Source organism: Haliaeetus albicilla, chromosome 7, assembly GCF_947461875.1.
Source record: "Haliaeetus albicilla chromosome 7, bHalAlb1.1, whole genome shotgun sequence".
Classification (NCBI taxonomy): Eukaryota; Metazoa; Chordata; class Aves; order Accipitriformes; family Accipitridae; genus Haliaeetus; species Haliaeetus albicilla.
In genome coordinates this window covers 18759934-18780950 of record NC_091489.1, presented here as the reverse complement: position 1 = coordinate 18780950, position 21017 = coordinate 18759934, and the positions used below count along the sequence as shown (strand labels likewise).

Genomic DNA, 21017 nt, shown 5'->3' with positions numbered 1-21017 from the left:
ATTTCAAACCTGTGAAAAGAGTACGTCAATGAAAATACCTCGGCGTATATGGAAGCAGGACAACCTAACCAGCAGCCCACGCGCCCCAGAGGGTGTTGCCACAAAGGTCTGCGCTACGTTTGCCAGCTGAGCTTCCTAGAGGTATGAGGTCAGGTAAGCGCAAAGGTTCAGGCCGCCGATGATAACACAATCCCTGCTGAAGTGTGTTCTTTCTTATGACCCAGAGAGAAGCCAGCACAAGCACAGATGGCAACCACATTAGAAAGGAAGACAAACCTGAGAGCCTTAGAGCAAAACTCAGGAATCCACATCTAGTGCAGCCGTCCTGTACACACCTGACATGGCCACAGCATCCACAGAGCTTTCTGCCTCTTTAGACTTGAATCTGATGAAGCTTCAGGCAAAACATACAAAACAAAATACCAAGTAGAACACCTACAAACAGGTGCGAGTAATAAACAGCCAAGGCCATGTCTTGCACCGTGTCACTCACTCACAGAACTGCCCTTTATTCCATTTACTGCAGTCAGTCAGAGCGACACAAGAGCTGAGATCAGGGTATATCAGGAAGGTGTTGGTGACACCAGACCACTGGTAGCACAACAGAAGGAAGCACACAAACTCGCTTACAAAGGCACGTGGACTACAAACATTTCAGTATCGAAGAAGGTAACTGAAAGAAATGTATATTCTCTTCCCATTTCCAAGCATCAGAACAACATAACAGTATATTAATTTTATTTAAATGCTGCAAGGAAGCATTTGCTTCTCCATTATATAAAGATGATGTTTCTAACCCATGTAGTGCAGACATGGCAAAAATTACCTCCTACAAGGCCAAGGCTTGTTACATTGACTCTTTTTCTCTTTAGCCTGCATTTTCAAACAGTCATTACTTTACTGTTCCCCTTCCACAACACCTGATATTTGTGTGCCTGATAGTTGTGTTTGCTTTAAAATAACGGCTGTGAGGCGAAGGTAACTTGCCCTTCTGACCCAGAGCGTAATTGTACAAGTGTTTGTGCAGTAATAACCCATCGTATACAAAAAGTGACATTTCTCTAATTGGCATTTGCTGAACGCAAGGACACCCTCTACAAACACAGTGGCTTTTTTATTGGCAACCTCTTTAATTATCTCACTCGTCCTAACACAGAATCTCCTTTCTATCATTAGAGAAGAACAAACCGCTCCTCACCACAGCCACAGTAATACCATATATTTCATATTACGTATCAGTGAATACTATTAAAGATTAGCCTTAAAAGACAGAGTAGTATTAACAGCCGACCCGGGAATTTGTTACAGAAAAGGGAACAATTCTGACCTTTGAGTCCATGTTTCAGTGCCTTTTCGATACGCTTCAGAACAAAAGTTCAAGCTGCATCTCATTTCAGTTTGTCACATCTTGTTGCGAGTAAAAGTGAGGACAGAAATTCGAGAGAAGCTGGGCTGGTGCTGCTTTCCCTTGCCTTCAGTCCTGCTGTGTCAACTGATGCTGGCACACGCAGTGTATTTCTCTGCTTCCTTTGTTTTTGTCTTTCCTTGGTCACTGCTTTGAGTTCCTATTCAGCCACCTCCAACAGCTCTCCTGTTGGCTGCCACATTATGTAAAAACTCAAAAATGGCTTAGGAAACTTTTAAATCTGCACTATCTTGGCAAGCAGTTAATCCTTGAAGCAAATGCTACTTACACAATGGAGTGCCTGCATTTCCTAGCCCGCTGCGGAGATGTCGTGCCTCATCTCGTGAGGCTGGAAGGAATGCACAAAGCTTTGTAACATACCTCCGACTTTCCATTTCTACTATATAAGCATCTTGTTATCAGTTTTTATAGGGAGGGAAAATGGGAAAGGAAATTCCTGGAAGAGATTACAATTGTCAAGCAAGCTTTTGATATCTTTTAAACAGCTGAAGCATTAATTTTTTGGCGGCGCTGTCAAAAGTCTATGAGGGCTTCCTGGCTCCAGTGGAAGGAATAGTACATTTAGTTCAACTACAAGCTGTACTTTTTAAAAAATCCATATGAAAACAGACTCATTATTCATTTTTCTGTTAATACGTGGTTTTGCCCTGCAGTTTCAATAATATTTTTTGTAAGACCTTGCAGTCTCAAGAAAGAACTGCAACTTAGAGCTAATGCTTTAATAAACTCTTGTTTATATTATAGCCAAACCAGAACAAACAGAATAAAGCTACAAATGACATTTTTATAGGAAGTCAAGAGAAAGATTCATGTGTCTGAATATTTTAGTTACAGTATGGTAGGCATGATTATTATTTCCTGTAAAGCCAAACTGTAGCTTTAAAGAACTGGATGAAGGCTACTCTGGGAATAGAGCATGGATATCACTTGGGCTTCTGAAGAGCAGCTAGATATAAATACCATACAATTTTAATGCAAAACTCCCATCAAGTATTCTGGGAATTTTACAATGGAGCAATGGCAAGATATGGCCATGAAAAATCTGGTTTGAGTCTTCAAAATACCACCATGCTGGATTTCTACAAATGCCTCCCTTTGTGGTAGAAAGTGCCAAAAACTTTCAAGAAGAAGGTTTGCAGTGAGACAGGCAAGAAAATGACCTTTTTTAAAAGTGATCATAGAATCTCAGAAATTAGATCAAAAAGGAAATGGCCAAAGTCTATTAGATCATCTCGTACCCAAATAAGAAAAATCGATGTAGTATATTTTACAGTGTTTTGTCCAGGTCACTTCTGAGTTACTCAGACTCATCAGCTCTTCTGCTTTCCATCAGGAGAACAGACCTTCACCATAATGATTTTTTTCCTGGTAGTTAACCTAATACTCCTCTTTCTCATTTGCACCATTTTACTCCTTTATACCTCTTTGAGACTGCTATACCCTTCTAGGTGATCCTGGCTTTGATGCTTTTACCACTGTGATATCCAATTTAATAGCAATCAAGGTAGAAAATGCTAAACTAAAAAGCACAACTGATGTTCTGATTTGCAACCTTGCTCCCTCTGTAACCAGCGGCAAGTTTGTGGTGGAATGAGACCTGAGCTCCTGGTCAAGAGTCAAGAGGGTGAAAAATCACCACTGTTCACATTTAAAGACAGGTTGTATTTCATCAGCACATGGCCCCGAGCTTTACAGAGGATGGAGATCTACTAGCAAAGCAACCTCAGAGGTTCCTATTCTCTTTACTCAGTGTGATGCTCCACGATTTGGTTACACTAAGAAAATTTGGTTTCTATTACTTCTCCCTGCACATTAGTGAAAGAGGCTTTAAAGAGTTTTGTGTCTCCTAGTTGACATAACCCCATTTCTTTCTCACTTCCAAATTACAGAATTTCAGATTAGGATTTCTGGCTGGCCTTTGTATAGGGAAATGGAATTCCCTGGAAGATGGGAAGGAGTTTCACACTGCAGATTGCTATCCTGCCTCCCAAGCAAGGAACAGCAGATGTCAGGACCTTAGGAACTGACTTTATATCTCCTCTGTCCCTGAACAAAGACCATCACAAGCAGCATGCAGAGCAATTCCCAAACATATATTCACTTCACTGCCTAAAAGTATAAGTAAGTGTACAAGAAGGAACACTGCAGAGAGTCTGTCCTTGAGCACGTTGGAATAAGTTTGTGAAAACAACATGACTACATGATAAGGAATTTAATTTTTTAACTTAGTTGCTATTATTTCTAACCAGCAGGGTAGCAACTGGCAATTGTGCTTGAAAAAAAGAAAGGCTGGACGAGTTTCTGGAAAACTCCTCAACGCTAAAGGCCTGTCTGCAAAGGGACAAAGTCATGACATGAAACCACAGACACTTGGCAAACTCCTCAGCAATCTTGAATTAGTGTCTTGTACTGCACTCATGTTATTAGCTATTGCCATATCACGTAAATCCTTACGACAGTGATAATTTTGAAGTACCGCTCTACTGTCAGGTGTCCTGACATTATAAAGGCTCCTGGGGCTGTCAGTGTGCAACATTTCTTTCTCGCCTCCTTTACACCAAGTTTCCAAGCCAATCTGAACATCCTGTGAAGGGCCAGGATCTGCCTCGGGAAGATTTTAACATGGATTGGAAGGGAGCTTCTTCCCTCGCTGTCTCCTTGGAGTACGGGACCTCTTTACCCAGGATAACCCCATCCCTTACCCGCCTCTATCTTGGGATTCACGTATGGCTTTGCATCTGAAAATAGGAGTCTGGGAGAGAGTGCTGGTGGCTGCGAGCAGATGGACAGGGACTCTGTGCTGACTCACTGGCAGCACACCACTTGTTGAGCTGTTTGAGGTCCTGCAGGAAAAATGCTCACTTTGTGGCACTAAAGAGAAATACTGCCAAGAGCAAAAATCCCTGCAGGAATTACTGTGCTGTGTATATACAGGAAACAAAACAGGAGACGAAGAAAAGACTTTGCCACAGTTTACAGGAGTTGGTGCCAGGCTACTGGCATAAAAGAGGTACGTTCCCATCTGCCACAGTACACAGGCTTTACCTGCAGTATCTTCCTTCCCTCTTCTTCCCCATGTGCAAACAAATGGGTGGATTCCTTTCAAACTAACTTGATGCCAGGGTAACATTTACAAATCTATTAACTTACTGACAGCCTGGTCCTGGATCTCCAACAGTCTTATGAAAGTTGCTGGCCGCTTGCAGGAAGGACTGAGCTGATGAGCAAAGGTTTTAGGACCAAGGTTATCAGGCACACAGCGTGTAGGAAGAGCTGAAGTGTTATTTCACTCCATTCATTCACATTACAGTACACAATAACATCAAAAAGATAGAAGGCTCTTCATTTATCTTATCAATTGGATTAAAAAAATGAAATACCACAAAAATTAAATACCAATACCTTTTTTCACTTTTCCAACTTTTCTTTACGCTGTATTTTCCTTATACTATTTCACTGCATTGCTTTTCTTCCTCTTTGCTCTTTATTACTCTGCTCACTACAAACATCAACAATGTTTATGTGTAACTCCTCATTTTCCCCTGCAGCAAAATAATGTTTAAATGAGGCGATGGCTAACCCATATTTCCTCCATGACACCTGAAGAAACAAGACCCCAAACAAACCAATGAAACTATACAAGCTCTTCCTCACACAAGCTGACCAAAACTGGAGTTTCCTAGTATCTGGGAACTGGTTCAACAATTTCAGTCGGACTTTATGGAAACACAAAGATCACCTTGAAAGATCAGCTATTTATGACTAATAAGATGATTTTGAACTAACACAGTCAGAAGATGCTATGTGTCCTGAAGTAGGCAAATCATGACTTTGCCTCGTATTTCAGAATACTTCTACAACGTATAGTGGGCTCACAGTAGCAACATATCTCTACCTGCATTAATGATTTCATCAAGGACTTAGCAGCATTGCTTGCTCCATACACTCTTCAAACAAAATAGTACTGTCAGAAGTGAGGGCCATGGGCAAGGTGAGCTTTGTATTATCTTTGCTGTTCTTCCCATCCCAGGGCATCTCTTTATTCTCAAGCATCTCTAAGCACTGAGAGTACTGTGTCAAAACGATACAAAACTATTAAATACCGATTCATTGTTAAGACCCTCAACAAATATCCGACGCTACAGCAGCCGTACAGAGCATGCATTCATAGATTTAAGAGGTAGGAGAGAAATGAATTGTATTTAATCTTCAAAAAATTTTCAAAATAAAGCCCCTGATATTCCTGTGTCAGATTCAGTCTTCGTTTTCACCTCCCAAGTATGGTAATTACAGTCCTGTGCCCACTGGGAACTAGTTGCACACTGAAACACCAACACGCTTCACTGGAGGAGGAAGAGGTTTGCTGAAGGAGTTACTACAAGATGCAGCAGCAGATGCTTTGACTTCCAGTGAACGTGCAGCATCCCTTGCTCACAACACCTTGTTATTTTAACTACCAAGATGAAATATCTGGTTAGCCGTTGTTGTTGTCCAGGGCGACTGACAAGATTTTAAAGGTGGCCATTGAATAGGTGAAGGCTCTTGCAGAAAAAGGCAGCTTTAGCCACCATGGTCATCGTTCCTCAATTCAAGCTGTGCAAGCAGAACTTGGTGCCTGCACTTAGTCACTGAAGTCAACAGGGTGCAGGCATATGGACCCAGGCATCCGCCTGGCGTGACTTCACTGCAGGGTCAACACCTAAATTAGTTTGTCCCCAACGCATCACCTCTGTCACAGCACACAAGGAGGTACCTACACACATTGCCACATGTCAGTTTGGACTTCAGCCCTCCACCTTGCAGACAGCCCCAGTGCCAAGCATCAGGGAGTGGCAGGCAACTTGCTAATGCTTTTTCCTAGCAAACGACAACCCTTTCTGAAATGTTTCAAAGGTCTGCGGAGTCTTTCTTGAAAGTTGGTGATGCTGAGCTTTTGCACAAACACTGAAAAAAAGCTACCCTAAAATACTACCACTACCCTAAAATACAATCCCCCTAAAAATGGGGGGAAAGGAGGTCAATATTAGCCAAAAGATATTAATGTGTAGCTGGGCATAATGATTCCTAGAAAGCTGTGGCAAATAATACATATAGCAACATCAACCAGTTAGCAAGCTTTACATTCTAAGCACAGTACCCCAAAAAAATTCACTGAATTTTAATGCAAATGACTCAAGATTCATCAAGCTTTTTGTGCTTAACCTTTTACAGATTTTGAATTATATAACCAGATTGTCATGAATCACAAAGTCTTATTGAAGTCACTGGAAAAAAAAAAAAAAGATATAAAAACAAAGGAAGGGTATACTCTTAAATCACAGTTCAGTGAAAACCTTTTCATTCCCTCCTCTCCCTTGTTCTTCCAAGACTCTTTAATTGCCGCTTCTCTTCCTACTACTTCTGTCGAATGCAGTTCTTAACCAGCACTCAACTAGCCAGAGAGCAGATGAGGAAACTTGCTTCAGCCCCAGTGCGTGCGTTGCACCAGGCACCTGTCCGCAAGGAATGGAAAGGTATCCGTAACCTGTATCCCTCGGAGTGAGGGCATCCACGCTACAACAGCACATGCACTGCTGCCGAAAGCAGCTTTATGTAAGCACTGTGTCAACAAATGCACAGACGTGGGTTAAGTGGCTCCTGCAGGAACTCTGGTTTCATTCATTAACTACGACCTCTGGGCTAGTACATGCGGAGGAGGAGACACACAGGCGAGTTAAAACAAAGCTTCTGTTTTCCCTCTGAAAGTTTTCAAGGCTCAAAATCCTGCACAAAACCCAGCCTGCTGTCACCTGAGTCAAAAACAATAGCAGGCACTCAAATAAGTAAGACCGGTGCGAGAGTTTGCAAGCCCAGCCCGAGCGAAGGGCCACCTGCCAACAGAAGAAGTGGTGAGGAGGAATTTGGATCCAGCTGCTATCCTCCCTCAGCCAAACAACGCCACGCGATAAACAGCATTAAGGACTTTTTTAATCACCAGTCAGACCGAGAGCATCCATGTCTGTCATTTTGACTCCTCGGTTGCCAGGAGAAGGGCTTGAGAGACTTCTGAGCTCAAGTTCACGGAGAGCTGATCTCCTGTTTCCTAGCACAGCTGTATCAAAGGGACTGAGCCTGGGAGGGACGGGAAGAACAGGGGGAAAGAAGAAGAAACGACAAAGCGCCACGCCGTAGGGCTGACTCAAGCTGCTAAATTCATTACAGGTAACACTCACAAAAATCTCATAGCTGTCTTGCAGCCCCATTTTGCACGTCAGCTTCTGACAGAAAGGCAGAGTGGAAGGAGAGAGAGGGGATAACTCAGTATCTGCAGTCCTTATTTTCGTAAAATGAGGTACTGAACACCAGGAAATGAACTACGACCGCATCCTCAGTGGGTCACTGTGGCAGGTGCAACTTAACCTTAAAATCATGTAGCCTACTGCACCTTCAGATTTAGCCCAGAGAGCACCTGGGTTAAGCACTCCAATAAATCCGCTCGCTGCTCGTGGGCAGTAACAAAAAGGGTTAAGGAAACAACCGGGCTGCAGCTGAAATTCCACAGCACTTCCCTTCACAGAGCTGCAAACTGCGTGTCTCCCTGGGATAATGCAAACTGCGTGTCTCCCTGGGATAAAACGGACTGACGAGCTGCCCTAAAGATCCGCCAGTCAAACACATTGAAACGCCACTACCACCGGCGGACACGTATGGCTGGAGAGCTCGGGAGAGTTAGTCAGAGCATCGCAGTCGCTCGGCGGTCCTCCGGCACGGCCGCTTCCCCGGCATCCGGGGAAGCGTACCTTTCGGCTACGCATCGCAGCGGATTCACCGCCTTGCAGCCGAGGAACCCCCCTCTCCTTCCTCCCCGCCTCGGCCCCCGGTGAACACCCGGTATCTGGGTACTACCTGCATTTATCAGCAGAGCCATCCTGTGTCTTCAGTCATTCAAGGAATTTAACAGCCTGGAAATTCCTGTTGTCCATTATTGGAGGTCACAGATAAAAGCTAAACAGCAGCCGTGACTCCCATCAATCATAAGTCACTCACTGATAGAGTGCATGGTAGGAGACCTACTGATGTAAGCTAGTCACCAGAGAAAATACCCACTGATGACGCATATCCAGGCACAAAAATAGTTACAGGGCCCCCAAAGGGATTATTCAACAGCCTACATTTAGATATTCTTACAAGAGACCCGCAGTCAATTTGCTGCTATTAGATGGCTGGGGAACGTTGAAGTTTAAGTTTCCTCAGCAGACATAACCACAAATAGCTGGTTTAAATAAGCTACTGCAATTACAAGCTGTTTTGTAAATTTTAACACTGCATTATAGGGATTAAGTCTAAACAGAACCACTGGCTATAAAATGCTGTTCAGCCTTTGCTCTTACTATTTACCAATTCCTCCTGTATATTGGACAGCAATGAAAAGAACAATTTAAAATTAATTCACAAATGCTCAAACTAAGTCCCTTGTGCTATCCAAAAGCAATGTTTGTTCTAAAAATAAAAAAAATCAACGTATGTGAAATGGTGTGGGATATTTTGCTGATGCTTCAACACTATCTGGATCAACTTCTTTGTAAAATACTTTTGGCTTCATTTTTACCCCTCTTTGGCATTTGCCTCTCTAGTACGCAAAAAAAGACCTGAATAGCTAATCTTTCTTGCACAAATCAAAACCATGTAAAGGTAAATTATCGACGACATGCAAGACCATATACCATGCACCTGCTTTGAGCAGGGGCTAGAAAGATGACCCCCCCAGAGATCCCTTCTAGGCTAAATTACTCTATGATTCTGTGCAACTGGATTTATTTTGGCATTAATATCAAGTTAAAAACATAATCCTCTAAATTAACCAGTCAACTGGTAAACCCTGGTGGCTCCTGCCACCTTCAACAGTTTCGGGATCTTCCTCATGCCCTCACAGCAACCAAACTTACTAGAATATAACTGAGCTTACTAACACTGCTGATGGTGAAACACTGACTCTGCATTTCTGGCAATATTAAAATCTTTATTTTTTTAATTAACCGATTTTAACAACCAAGCCCCCTTTTCAGAAGCAATTTTGGTGCTTGGGAGTCTAAAAGTTAATGACTTTCTAGTGCATATTTAAAATCTAAATATAGGAAAGTATTTTATGACTCTGATGCCTACTTCATTGACATACTTTTAGAACGCATTACCTAGCCAAACAAACACTCAAGGATTTATAGTATTTACCCTGTAAAGCAGGAGAAAGAAATGTCCCAGGCTACAAACTTCTACCTCACTTTCTTCATCTGTGATAACATTATTAAAAATAACACCAAAAATTATTTTTAGCACAACTGTTTCGCAAAGCCATCACGTTTCTCTCATGCATCTATATGCTGGCAGGCCATATGGCCTAATTTAACAGCCCTAAGAAGAAATATTCATTGGTGCCCTCTAGCTGATTATCCTAACCAACTTGCTGCAGACACCTAGCACCAGTCTCTCTTTCCTCCTCCTCTCATTCCCGGGTCTTTCGCTGGTGCCCACTCAATGCAACGCCCTGGAATAAAACAATTCCCTTCCTACAGAAGATGTGGTAGGCAAAACGTTCAAATCCCCTAGTGTTCTCAGTTGCAGGAGCTCTTACAATAACGCAAGTGTCATGAAAAATAGGAGAGGTGTAAATGTGTACAACACCACATCACCAAGAACCTGTGACGTACTAATGTACTTTGTAGGAAGTTGGCAAATCTCATGGGAAAATACAACCTGCAGTGTTTCACATGAAACACACCAAGCCTCTCACCCCTTCAGAAGTGACTATTATAATCCTCCCCTTCGTCAGGAGCCTTTAAACAGCTTATAAACCATATATTACATTTTGCCACACATTCTGGAACTCATGTTTTAACGTTAGTCAGCGATGGATCAGACGGTTTCACAACTCGCAGCCCAGGATCTCCCTTTTGCCATCACCCCAGCCTGAGCGAGCGGAGCGGGCTCGCCTCTCCCTCCGCTCCGACGCCCGTCGAAGGGACGCGCGCCCCGTCCTGCCCGCCGCGCTCCCCTCCCCTCTCCCTCCAGTCCCCCTCCGCGGGGGCCGTATCGGGCACGACCGCGGTGCGCAGCCCCTTTGCCACACCGCTGCATGGCTGCGGTGGGGACGTGGCCGGAGCACTGCCGCATCTTCAAAGCTGTAAGAGCCGCGAGGAGGGGATGCTAACGCGTACCCTGGACACCACCTCTAGTGCGACAGGTGAGGCGAACGAAACGGTGTCCAAATCCCAAACAGGAGATGTGCCGGCTGGAGGGAAACCCCCGCCAAGGGAGAGCTGCCCCAGGAGACGCCGTGCCCGTGGTGTCCCCAGCCCCAGCACCGAGGGAGGAGCGGCGCGAGGTGCCCGCCGAGCACGGGCTGCCAGGACGGCTCTTTGGCAGCTCCACCAGCAGGTCCGCCTGCTCGGAGTTACACCGGTGGCCACCGGCCACTCAGAGGACATGAGAGGTGGGGAGGCTGTGTGGAAACCCGGGTTAAAGCTCTCTTCTCTTCCTCCTTGCCCAGCTGCATGAGGCAGAGGCTGGCTGGAACTGGCTGTCTCCGTGCATTTAAAGCCACAGAGATGTCCGTAGCACCATACCAACTGTTAATCAAGGTAAACGTAGAAGGGAGACCAGGATCTGAAGCTCAATATAAATACCGTGAGATTGACTAACCTTTAGGGCTGCGTTCGTAATACTCAAAAGGTCTGTCTATACCTTGATTGGGAAAAAGAAAGCTGCAGCGTACACTCTCTCATGTCTGTGTCTGAACAGCAGCTGTAAAGCGGTAACTGCTCAAATGTTTGGGAAGCACCAGCCTGCTCCTGCAACATCCAGCTGTGCTTGGAAAGTTAACTTCCCACATACCATTTGCCTGTTGAAACACAGAACGGGTTAATCACAGTGGCCAGGCATTTTGGAAAGGTCCTGGAGCTCCGTTTCTCTAGCACATTACAGCTAACGTTACTTTCACACACCCCCCCAGGAAAAGGACACCACAGACTCGGTCAATACTCATTAAGGGGATGCAATCCAAATCTCTACGTCATTAAAAGACCAAGGGGTGGCCTGAACAAGGAATAGTCAAAACCCTTTGTTCATGTAAAACAGGCATTTTGCTCCATTTGGAAAGTGAAATTTTTGGCATAGTTCACTTTCCTTTTTTTACAACCAGCTGTCGGTTCTGTCAGTTCTCATACAGGAGACCTAGCACAAGGCTGGTTTGTGCAACTACCTCTGGAAGCCAACAGACTTTTCAAAAGCCTGTTTTCTTGAAACATAAAGGAACCCAGCAAACCCTTGTACAGATGTGGGAATGTGACAGATGGGTGGTGAAGGTGGCATCTACAGAGTAAAAGGAGATGTGGAAAAACGAGGATCTGGCAGGAGCAGCTTTTACTGTTCCCAGTAGTAAAAATGTATTGCTTTTCAATACAGAGGAAAAATAATGAAAACAGGCAAAGGACAGAACAGGAGTCACGATGGTAACTAAATGTACCCATCTAAATAGAAGAGTGTAGAGGTGTCCTGTTGTAACAATGCTTCATGATAGTTTTAAAAATGCCATATTTGAAGTAGGAAGCCGATGAATTATCTCTCACTGACCCATGAGAATCCAATTAGGAATATACATTAATGTGGTGTAGAAATATTGTTTATGAAAAGTAAAGAGACTATTAGCTTTCCAGACAGACAGTAAGAGAACACCCCAAATTAGCAAATTATTTTATAAAAGCTTCTACAACTTTTGAAACAAGGGGTAATACTGGAAAAGATGTTTGGCTCACTGGGGATGGAATACTATGGAGCATTTAGTCACTGTGTCATACAACATTAGATAAACCAGGACACTGATGTCAGAAACATAAAAATAGTCATGCTATTCCCATTCTGCCTGCACATCAATCTCTTAGGGCTTTTCTCCCAATGCTAGCATTGGCAAAACAGGTAATATTGATTATAACTGAAAAGCAAAAATGAAATATTATAGAAGTAGAGGCTTCTGAGACTACATAATGATTTTTCTCTATTTGGAAGTAGGAACCTGATACTTCCCTTTGCATGCAAACATCCCTGAAGAAATCTAAGATGGGTAACAATGGATGGTGGTGGTGGGAGTTGCGCTTATTTTAGATATTTGACATGAAAATCAGTATTTTTATTTTTGGAAACAAGTATACTTAAGTTAAATTTCAAATTATCACTACCTATTACATAGTCTAAACTGGTTACATTTGGGAGCATAGTTAACGGTAAATTACAGGGTTTATGCCAAAGTTTTAAAGCAAATCAAACCATGAAACTAAGGAAAGCCGTTGCCTGAGCACCTGGAACCAGGTTTTGTTGAAATGAGAAACTAGCATTTGATAGCAATAGCCTCTTTTGCAGCTGCAGCAAAAGGTTGAGGGTTCTTCGTTTCACCATACTCGGTTTGGGTCTGTTAAATAACTAGCCTGTTTACGGATGAGTAACTGTAAGTTGAGGAAAGTGTACTTTCCTATTCCAAGATATTAATTAAAAATACTTTTGAGATCTATTCTTTACCAAAATTCTTTAACAGTATTTTTAGAATATGGTGATGGAAAATAATAGTAGTCTCAGCAGTCTGTTCACATCATACGTATGCCACTTGACATGAAGGGACCAAATAAAGTGAACCATCAAAACATGCCAGGTTTATTCTGTATATTATTCTACAGTGACTGCGTGGCAGATAATGGAAGGGAAACTGATGTCATCTATCTTGACTTCTGTAAGGTCTTTGACACAGTCTCACACAACATCCCTGTCTCTCTACATAGAAGAGATACAGATTTGATGGATGGACTATTGAATGGATAGGGAATTGCCTGGATGGCTGCATCCAGAGAGTTGCAGTTAACGGCTCAACATCCAAATGGAGATCAGTATCAAGTGGTGTCTCTCGGGGTCATACTGGGACCGATACTGTTCAGTATCTTTATTAATGACATAGTGGAATTGAGTGCACCCTCAGCAAGTTTGTGGATGATACCAGAGTGATGCAGTTGATACACTTAAGGGAAGCGATGCCATCCAGAGGGACCTTGGCAGGCTTGAGAAGTGGGTCAATGTGAACCTCATGAAAATCAACAAGGCCAAGTGCAAGGTCCTGCACATGGGTCAGGGCAATCCCCAGTATCGGTACAGGCTGGGGGATGAATGGATTGAGAGCAGCCCTGCCGAGAAGGACTGGGGGATTTTGGTAGATAAAAAATTGGATATGAGCTGGCAATGTGCGCTTGCAGCCGAGAAAGCCAACCATATCCTGGGCTGCATCAAAAGAAGCGTGACCAGCAGGTCAAGGGAGGCGATTCTCCCCCTCTACTCCGCTCTTGTGAGACCCCACCTGGAGTACTGCATCCAGTTCTGGGGTCCCCAGCACAAGACAAACACAGACCCGTTGGAGTGGGTCCAGAGAAGAGCCACAAAAATGATCAGAGGGATGGAACATCCCTCCTATGGAGAGAAGCTGAGAGAGTTGGGGTTGTTCAGCCTGGAGAAGAGAAGGCTCCAGGGAGACCTCATTGCGGCCTTTCAATATATAAAGGGGGTTTGTAAGAAAGATGGAGAGAGACTTTTGACCAAGATCTGTAGTGACGGGACAAGGGGCAACAGTTCTGAACTGAAAAAGGGTAGGTTTAGATTGGACATAAGGAAGAAGTTTTTTACAATTAAGGTGGTAAGACACAGGAACAAGTTGCCCAGAGAAGCTGTGGATGCCTCATCATTGGAAGTGCGCAAGGCCAGGTTGGATGGGGCTTTGAGCAACCTCATCTAATGAAAGATGTCCCTGCCCACAGCAGGGAGTTGGACTAGATGAACTTTGAAGGAACCTTCCAACCCAAACCATTCTGTGGTTCTACGATTCCAGTGTACAGTAACTAGGAGTACCTAGGAGACACTGTAAAGCCTTTTATTTCTTTGTGAAAAGTAAAAACAATGACTGCAAACTATTCTGAAATCATATTCATCTCAGTTTGAAGTTTGACTGCAAATCTGCACAATCTTTGACTAAAATAAAAACCCAATTCTGAATGGACACCCATTTCTAACTCCATCTGGAAAGGGGAACAGAGTGACTTGGGGTCACCAACAGTGGGGAGTGGAAAAGGGCAGAATAGGAAACACTGCTGTCCTTCACCATCATCTTCTCACTATCCATTCCTGATTACCGTGATAATAAAACATAGTATTCAAGTGTGAACAACCTTGCACGTACAAGATCTGATCTGCATGTTGAGGATGCAGCTTCATGGTCTGGCAAGGTCAATGCAATGGCGAGCTGCCACCCAAAAGGGGGAGATGCCGCTTCGCTTCCTCTCCCCCACACCAGCCGTGTGCTCCTGCCAGCTCTAGTTTGCCTGTGCCCACGGGGAGCCAATCCGAGGTGCAAATCCATCAGAAACCCCTGGCTACCCAACAGCTTGCTGCCTGTGCAGCTGCCCAAACCAGCCAAGCGTGGGCTCAGGCAAGCGGCCACAGAGGACAGGTAGCAGGAGCAGCCCCTCCGGCACGTGAAACCATAGCCAAGACAGTGGGAAACCTCTTCTCAAATCCTAACTGCCCACTCGTTCCAAGTTTTGGCAGCGCTGGAGAGCCCTGGCTGTGGAGAGAAAAGCCGACCTCTCAAAGTCGAGGGGCGTTCTGGACACTGCTGCCGATAGCTTCGGCAAGAACCATCAGGCAGCCAGCGGGACCGGGGAGGAAGCGCAGGGGGAGGAGAGGAAGGTCCAAACCACCCCATGCAAAGGAGAAAGCCCCACCTCGGCTGCTGGCAGCCCGCCTGCTGGCCCCCGCCACCAGCGCCCACCGAAAGGGGAACTTGCCCCCGGAAGGTGACGTTAGCTCTGTGTTGATTTGCTTATTAGGCCTGCCCAAAACCAAGTATGTCTGATGTTTCAAAACTGTCCATTTCTGATATTTTTAAAAATGTTTGTCCATTTGGCCAAACTACACAGGTTAGAACCATGAGTGGGTTTCTCTAAAAAAGGTGGTTTCTTTTCCTCTTGCAAGATTTTTTCTTATTACTCAACAATCAAGGAAAGAAAGCAAGGATCAAACTCAGAATGTTTTCTTCAAAAACCAAATTTATTGATAAAAGCACAATTACCAAATCACGGTGCTTCACTTTTTTTTTTTTTAAACCAACACAGATAACAATATGAAATCTCTACAGGGATTTCTCCTCAAACGACAGTTTCTCTTGTTAGTTATATTCAAATTCCTCTCTTTCTGGGACTCCCTCAAACCACCAGCTACAACTGGAATATATTGAACTAAGAAAGCACTACTTTGCCTACTTGGCATAAGAAGTGGGGGATTTCTCTCTTCGCTGTTATGGGAATGCCTACCAAAATGAAAGGTTTTGGGTTGCTCATGCTTATGCACTCATAAATTTGACTCGTCTCTTACTGACATCTCCTTTTCTTACGAAAAGTTCAAAAGTTCAGTTAGCAACAAGCTGATGTTTTAGCTTGCTGCACAAGCCTCTGGGTTAGGTAATCAAATTAGAGAACTAGCACTCATGGCAGTACATACACTGCATTCGATATTATGAACTGTTGTTAATAAGCTTAAACAAAAGTGCCAACATACACTTATTTACGATTTTAATTATTTATAGTATACATAAGCAGCCTATCTGTAAGAAGTTGGACTTAATCTCTAACAGACTTCCTGCTGCTGTGCTGCCAGTCTCTCAGTGCAACTGTGGCCATTCTTAATTAAATAAATAATTTACCCTGGAAGATTTCATTGAGTGCCAGCCACAAGCACCAGGGCTGGGTGAAAATAAATCACTGCCGGCGGCATGCCAGCACTCCTTCCTAGAATCTACGGAAAGCGGTGATTTCCCTACAGCGAACATTTTGCATAACCATTCTGCACAGCTTAACTGATCTCTGCCATAGCACGGTAGTAAAAACCCCTTCGTTTCTATGTATTTTAAGAGAGTACTTCATGTCCTGTTGATTTCATTCTATCTTTGGCTGACTTTTTGCATCAGTTGTGCAGCTTCTTGTATAGAATCATCTGCCTCCTTTTTTTTTTTTTTTAATTTAGGGTTAAAGTCCTCCTCATTATCACTTCTTGTTATGTCGCTGACCCAAACCCATCCTTCAAAGACGGCATGTTACTGCTTTGAGTCTGCAATCATCTCCCACTTTGATTTCTACCATCCTCCTATCAGCTTTACCAACCAAACTCAAGTTACTTCCTTCTCTACCAATCTACTCTTATCAGTACACACAAAACCAGCTTTTAATGTTTAACATTTACTGCACTATACTGCTATTTAGGCATTTTCATAACCGCAGAAAAAATGAGGAAAATTCCCACTTTGTGCTGTGATATCGATCTATTTTAAAATCCATTGCAAGATCCCACAATAAATATTATGGTGTGACTTCAATACCTGACAGCAGTGTAAACATCAGCAAATTTTCACGGGCAATCACAGGCATCTCAATTATCTGAATACTGTCTCAGTTATCAAAAGGGCAGCCTGACCTACTGTATGGTCAATGTCTTCCTATGTGCTAGTGATTTTAGAAAACCTACCTTGGGTGCTCCTTCATAGAAAATTTCTCCTTACATTTTTGCGTTCAAAAAAAAAGATGTGAAGTGATTGCCCCCATGCAGAAGAGCTCAGATGTTTGGGGGTCCAGGCTCACCACCGCCTGCCCCATGCCCCAGAGCCAAAAGGTGAGCTCCCGGTCTCCCCACCAGGTCAGGTTTCAGTCGCTAGTCCCCAGTCTTCCAAAACATTTGTTTTTTCTTGCAAAGTTTGGCAATCAGCTTGTAACACTTCTGACATAAAAACACAGCAACATTTCAAGAAAAAGCCAACCACTTTGATGGGGCTGCCTCACTGAGGAAATAACGAAGGAAACACATTCTTCTCTGCATACAATTTACCCTAAGGCACATAACCTCCCAAGCGCTACCAGTATTTCACAGCTCTCAAAACTCTGCTGGACCACCTACCACTTTTTGGCCAACTGGCTGACCCAGAAAAGCAGGAGAGAAACGATGGCTGCTGCAGGGAGGAAGTGGCAAGCACAGCTTGTGAACTGGCATGCTTCTGCGTGGGAAGTCGCTCGCTGGGCACAAAGAGCATCGGCTACGGCTTGCCCTGGAATGAGTGATGAGACAGGGGTCGGACCACGGAGGTCACAAGAAGAAAGCAGAAGGAAGAAAGAGCGTGCCAAGGGAAAGAGCTTTCTACTTCCACTGCAGTTAACTCCCCTAAATTTCATCCCTCCTCCTGGTTCCCCAGTTTCCAAAAATAACCTATACAAAGGCAAGAACTGCAGAGGCAGGGAGCCTTAAAAGAGCTGCAGTTGGAAAATACAAAAAGGTGGCAAGGGAATTGAAAAAAAAAAAAGACACGTTCTTTTTGGAAAAGAACAGTGACATCTTTTAGCATGGAGGCATATCGGCAGGGATGTAGGCTGGTAGCTGGAACCAGCATCCGTGGGGTTTCGGGTCCTGGGGGCTGGTGCAGGTGGCTGCAGCAGCAGAGCAGCCAGAGGGGACGGGGGGCTGCTTGGCCTCTCCCCGGGAGGCTGGCGAAGGCTTGGGCTGGTCTTGGCCGTTCCTGCCCTCACGTGCTGCAGCTCGGCAAACGGTTTCTGTTTAGGCAACCACGCATTTTGTATGTCTGGTATTAGAAGATGCTTGACATTTTCCCTTAAAAGTAAAGGCGCCTTAATGTGAAAAACATCTCTTAATGACTAAGAAGAGAGTCAGCAGTCAGCATTTGCACCCAAAGAATTCAGTTCCTCCCACATCAAAGCAACCTCTTGGAAAACTGATTATAAACAAATTAACAAACAACTAGCATGTCTATCAAAAATAATTGTTTTGTGCTGGAAAAGAATTAAAGACTCACGGGGCCTGAAACAAACACTGAGGTTTAAATCTGATTCCTCATTGCTGGACTGGACACTAACACGAGGGAAGGGAAAAAACCTCCTCCTGTTGTGCAGAAATGGCTGCCCTGCTCACACGGCATCTGTGGAAAGGGTGATTCTTCTCTAACTATCTGAGAAGTAAATTCAGGTACAGGTTGAGAGATTTGGGGTTACACAAACATCAGCCATCGTATTTCCACCTTGAACTGGCTTTGATTTTGGGTGATTCAGCCTTGTATTACAGCACCCCAAAGTCACATTCAATTTTTTGCTTCCGTTTTTCAGCACTGATCAAAATAAGCAAGTATCAGCACATCTCTGCATAACTACAGTGTGATACAGGAACGTCCCTACTCACTCCACCAAAGGCAGTGAGACTGCACTCACTGTCAAAAGGTCTGTTTTCACTAACGTTTCCTTCTTGTGCCTTTTCACCTCTTGCTTTCTCTATAGCAGGAAAAATTAGTAAGGTACCCAGGTAAGCTCAGGTCCCCATGCTTTTACCATAAAAGCGTTCATCTTTATCGTAAATACTACCACATACTGCAGAGTATTTCAGACACGACTGCCCAGTGAGAACCATACCCCTTCTCGTACAACAAACCCACTATTTGAATGCCGATTTCTCCCCCTCTGCAGACACTCCTACCTTCTCTCTTGGACAACAAATTTCACTAAGTGTCAGTCATTACATTCTCACAAGTCTCGAGAAAATCGGTAGCTGGCTCTGAGGAGGAAAGCCAGACTGAGGCCCCGAGCTCAGCCCTCGGGTGTTGCACAGCCACCCTGGTAGCGAGCAGGGGCGCAGAGCCTCAGCCCGCCCGGGCAGCCTGCAGCCTCCCGCCTGCTGGCAGCGACGGAAAGACGGTGGGTGAGACGTCCTGGGGGGGAAAGGGCCACGGGAGAACACATCCTGGTACCGCTGCCCACAAAACAGCCTGTTTCAGAGAAAGGGTATTTCTCACCTTTGCGGTTCTGTAGGAAAGTTGGAGCTCAGCCCAAGTGTTTAGCAAACAGGAAGCAGAAATGGCAGAAATTATTTGGAGGTTTGGGGCTTCGGGCAGGGTTTAAACCTCGTAACTCCTGATCCTTTCCTTCTCTTTCATGCTTAAGCAACGATTTTCAAACGGCACAGCTAGCGGCGCCCATGACTTACTCCACGGCAATCTTCTTCAGCCTCCTATCACAACGAAAGTCACCGCAATCTGAGAAAACATCCCCTAGCAAACGATGGCACTAAGTGGGCCAAGCTGTGCCTCCTTCAGAGAAGCAGCAAAGCCGCTGACGGAGAAGCATTTTTAGGAACGAAGTTTAGGAGAGTGGGAAGGAGACAGCTTCACACAGCCTTAGCTGCTTCTCCCAGCAGAGCAGAGATTGAGAAGGAAAAACGCCACAAGCCTCTCATCTTCTCTCCAGCTTGCCACAAAAGAGGGGTGTATTTTTCAGTAGGATCTGGTGAGTCTGACACTGAACTTAGCTCAAGTGACATGAAATGTTAATGTTTAGGAACAAGGTAGGTGGAGAGGAGGAGGAAAGAAGACATTCATTACTTGATGTAGAATTCATTCAAAAGCTTCTTTTCATAGCCAGAACTAAAATTTCCATTCAGCTGTTTATTTCTGGTATCCTAGATAGCTTGAACAAGTGGAAGAAGAGGGATCTAGAAAGAGCCCTTATCCCTGCTTGCATGGCAACAGCCCTTCCTCAGATACCTCCAGAGAGAACTGGACACGTTTTTTCTGACTGCCCATCTTCAAATGCAGGATGGGCAATTTTCCTCGGGGATATTCATACTGGCTTTAGGCTTCCAGCCAAGGTGCACAGAAGAGATCTGCCTCCAACCACCCAGTCTTGTGCCTGCAGGAGCCTCCTGATATGGCCCCACTGCTCCCCACCAGCCCCCAAAACCTCCACATGGAGAATGTCACAAGCTCTTGATGCTACAAACTTAGCAGCTACTATTTAAAATTGGCTGGACCAGTGTATGAAATTAATCCGTGCGTGCTCTGCATTTTTTCTGTTCATGTCAATCTGAATTCTCCTCTCTCATCACTCTGATATCCTCTCCCACTTCACGTATTTTAATTTCCTTGCTCTTTTTTTTGGGGGGGTCTACATTACATCTGAAAAACAACTTTTCCCTCATAGGCACCAGAACATCATCTCTTTCCTGTGTTGTGCTCTTCCCAGCCCCCTGTTGTTTCTCTGCTTGCCCATCTGCCTTTGCTCTGTTTCCCCACTCTTCCTGTCCTTGATTTCTCTCCTCCTTTTCTTCTTTCTTTGATGTTCCTCTTGGTGCTTTCTCTTCATCCTTCCTGCCAAGCTGAATGAGTTGATCCACTGGGGAGGTGCTTGCAAACAGCAGCTAGCCTGTTTGGAGGGTTACACCAGGTCGGGACACCTACACAGGAATCCTTCACCTCCCTTACTACAGTGTTGGCTGGAGTGATTCCTCCTCTTCATTCAGGGTTGTACGCAGAGTCCCTTTGTCAAAAGTCAGGCAAATGAAGGTGCCACATAATTTGGGAAGCCTATGCTAGTATTTAATGAGCTACGTCTCTTTTTTTGTTTTGGGGTGCTGCACAGAAACTAAAAGCCACAACAACAACAACAAATTTGGGAGAGTGTCAAATGCAGCATTAGCAAGTGGGTCAGGC

General features: G+C 44.5%; 1 protein-coding gene across 10 annotated transcripts in view; it reads right to left on the bottom strand.

The window, feature by feature from the left end:
- Positions 1–21017, bottom strand: part of HIVEP2 (HIVEP zinc finger 2) — a 140699-nt gene that overhangs the window by 78763 nt on the left and 40919 nt on the right. For 2 of the 10 annotated variants that reach the window (XM_069787160.1, XM_069787161.1), the window contains exon 1: positions 8312–8477. The exons of the other annotated variants lie outside the window; for them this stretch is intronic. The gene's annotated coding sequence lies outside the window, so the exon portion shown is untranslated. Of the gene's footprint in view, positions 1–8311; positions 8478–21017 lie in introns of those variants that run through there. 10 annotated transcript variants of the gene reach the window in all.